Source organism: Theobroma umbraticum, unplaced genomic scaffold (assembly GCF_002168275.2).
Source record: "Theobroma umbraticum cultivar Fairchild unplaced genomic scaffold, ASM216827v3 scaffold_56.0, whole genome shotgun sequence".
NCBI lineage: Eukaryota > Viridiplantae > Streptophyta > Magnoliopsida > Malvales > Malvaceae > Theobroma > Theobroma umbraticum.
The window spans coordinates 5,512,099-5,515,931 of NW_018397256.1; positions in this window are offsets into that span (position 1 = coordinate 5,512,099).

A 3,833-nucleotide genomic window follows, 5' to 3' on the forward strand; every position below is an offset into this window, starting at 1 on the left:
TGCAAAAAAAAAAAAAAAGCGTGTCCCCATGATTGGCTATTATTGGCCAATTGGCAGTCAACTTTGATAGTAGTTGTGGGGGTTTTCTCAGTGTTCTGCAGAGGGAAACTTTATTTTTCATAGTCAGTTGGTAGTAGTTAAAGTCAGCTCATCTCGCGGGCTTTTGTTTTCCCATGGTTTGGTTTGGTTTTGTTTTGTTTGGTCTTTTAAGAGCTGTTTTTAAACTATTTGCTGCGTTTTTGTTGTGCTCTACCAGATCAAAATATGCCCATTTTGGTAGATTGTCATTTGTCAAACTTGATGTGAATACTTTTTCATCGGTTTCTATGCTCTTTCTCTCTTCTTTTCTTTTCATTGGAAAGGATAAATCTCTTCATTATTAGGATAAGTCCAAGATGAAATTCCCACTCAACTAGAAAGGAAGATGAACTGTTAGATCGAACTCAAGAAGAGCTCATCGGAGGCAACATATATAGCAAAAGACGGAGGATTGGATCATCGGTGACTGTGTTATGGTCGGGGTTCAATCTTTCACCTATGACTTATCATATTATTATCCGGTGATGGAAGTAATCTCAACATTTTTATCTTGTCTTAGATATCAATCGGAGTAATCTATTTTTGGTCAAATTGTTTAACCTTAAAACATATAAATAAAACAAATAGTGAATTTAAACATTTTTATAGTATAGATTTTAGCCACGTGGAGGGAACGAAATGCATGGCCAAGTTATATTGAAAGCTACACGCCTCTCTGGTCAATGGCATGTAAGACATTAGGGATGACAATGAAATTTAAATTCCAATAGTTTGACATTATGTGAATTTGTGCGATTTTACCAATGAAATTTAATTTCCATAGTCAAGAGATAGCTTTAGATGTTGAAAGATTCATTCCAAGAAAATAGGATTCTTCGGATGTAATTGTTTTATTCAAAAAATCTGTCCATAATGCTATCAACTATTGACTGATTTTGATTTTCAGCAAATAAATTTTTTTGGTTAGAGATATTTTTTGATGAACATTTATTTATCAAAATCCTTGGGTAAAATTGTAGCTCCAAATGAAAAAAATTGGTGCCAAAGCTTTGACGAAAGTTATTCGATAAATTTTTATTGGTAACACTCCCATGTACTATTATTGATGGAATTTCAATGGAAGTTTCCTCTATATTAGGGTTTAAAAATAGAAAATTTCTTAAAACAGTTTGAAAAATAAAAAATCATTTTCAGCAAAATTATTCTGTAAAAAACACTGTACATTTATCTTTATTGACAGATTTCTGATAATATTTCTATCAGTTTTGAGACTTAAAATTGAAAAGGATTTTCAACAAAATTTTTATTGAGAATTAGTAATTGATGCATATTGTTTTGCTTCAATGAATTTTTGGTTATTTCTTCTCGTTGCGTTTTGGTTTGTTCGTTGAGTACTATTGTAAATAAATGTAGACAACTTAGTTAGAATGACTTGCCGCATATTTTGAAGTGTTCAATTGCATGCATAACGCGATGATTTTGTTGACAACAAGTTAAAAGTTGTTTGTATACGTGAATTTGGATTTATTTATATTTTAAATCTTGATAATGGTTACTTTAGTTATTAATTTTTTTCCTTACTCAATTATGTGAGTGGTAATTGTTTTTAACTAGTTGCAAGAAAGCAATACTTCTTTCGATAATGTCTCAAGCAATTGAAGGGTTGGAGAAAACTTGCATTTATGTATATGGGTTTGGTTAGGGCTAAGCAACAGTCGAAGCTCGATTGATCGATGTTGATTTAGTTGATTGATTTATTTTCACAATTTTCTCAGGGGATTGTCATGACTTAAATCTAAGGGTCCATGACGAGCACCCTTGAGCCTGGTAGGCAAGCCCACGAGACTCAAGGAAGCTTTCATAATTAAGTCCTTATAATCAAAAGTCATAATCATAAGGCCTTATGGCCAACATCATTTCATTAAAATCTAATATTTAATATTCAACATTAGCCCCTTAACTCATACTAACATTCAGAACTTAAACATAACATACATGTAACCATACATTGGTTAGTTCATCCAATTGTTTAACATTTCATCACATAACATAAAGCAACTTCATGCCAACATATTTCTTTTACGACATACTTTATCTACATAACAGAAGTGTACATAACTATGACTCAAACTGTGATGTAGCGAAGTGTTCATTGTCAGCGAAAAATATACCACTTGTCAAAATTGCGTGTCTAATGTTGACAACGCTAAGTCACCCAATCCTTGGTGTCTATTTATATGCACAATACAACTAAAATGGGTGAGTCACACTAGTTCTCAATGAATAGGAGAATAGAACGGTTGTAAATGTGTAGAGATAGTTGCTACATGTATCATCTAGTCATGCATGCATATCATATATCTCATGCAACTACATAATGTGGGCATGTCAAACATCACCTATCAATCATGGTCTGTCATAATCATGGCAACCATAGCTATTAGTATACTAAGGTGGTATAATCATTGTCACCTTACTCTTGTAATATCGTCATCAACACAACCTCTTAACAATTTAATTTATCATATGAACCAGCCCAACATATGATCGTCTACATACATGACTTAGCATACATACCTTAAAGTGCTCGCCTCTGTAAACACCATTTTTATATTTTATTGATTAAGTGTTTTTATTTATTTGTATTTTACTTATATTTTCTTTTATTTCTGTTTTATAGGTTCTTTAAACTTTATGTTAGGCCTTGATATGTTCTGTGGGTTCTAATTTCTTAACTTGTTACTAAAGCCTTTCTAATAACCCAAAAACAAGTTTGACTAATTAATTTAACCTAAAAACCAATCAAGGACCATAATTAAACTAAACTAAGTCAAAATTAAAACAAACAGGAAAAACATTCTAGAATAAAAATTGACAGGCTAGTTGGCCATACAAAGTATCAAACAACAGTACTACGATAAAAAATGAATGGATCCAATAGCACCCATTGCTCGAATAGCAGAATAAATAGTAAACAGTAATGAAAAAGAAGAGGGGATCTGGGGAGAATTTCACGAAGCCCTAGTAATCAATTTTTCAAAAACCTTAGAAAACCTTAGAAATTTCTATAAAAGAAAACCCCAGATCTAAGAACCACTAGAGACAGTAGGAAGAGAAAACCATATGAAATAGCAAAAACTTATTTTACCAGTCAAATACCATAGCCACAATCGAAACTAAACACAAAAGAAATCATAGGAAAGCAGTGAAAAACAGAGAAATGAGGGGACAATAGTAGGTTAGGTCTTATTTTTCTCTTTTCGGTTTGGAGAAATTTAGGGTTCTAAAAGGGTTTCTACCAAAGAAAATTGTGAGAAATAACCTTCCTCATAAGTCTAATTCAAAAATATCCTTTTTTATAATTGTAACTATTTTTAATCAATTTTTGGCATGACTTGACAACAATACCCTTTAAACAATTTCAAACAATTAAAATGGTTTCAATTTTCTCTATCCCGCTATTCAGATAAAAATTTTTAAAATTAAATTCATAAACTACTATTTATACTCGCCATCCAAGACAAAGAACTGACATCAAGCTCTTTCTTATTTTGTTTTATTTTTTTTGGATGGTGGATCTTGAGGTTTTCAAGGGTGATAAACAACAATTTTTCTCTTCTATGGTGATTGTAGACAGCATGATGAATGTGGTAACTAAATGCTTTCTAGTGATGACTTACTTCGAAACTTGTGTTACGATAGAAATGTCTATGTTGATGAGTTGGATCAGATTGGTTAAGATGATAAGTTCAGGGAGAAATGACAGCTAAAGCATGTTTGATGGGTTTTATGGT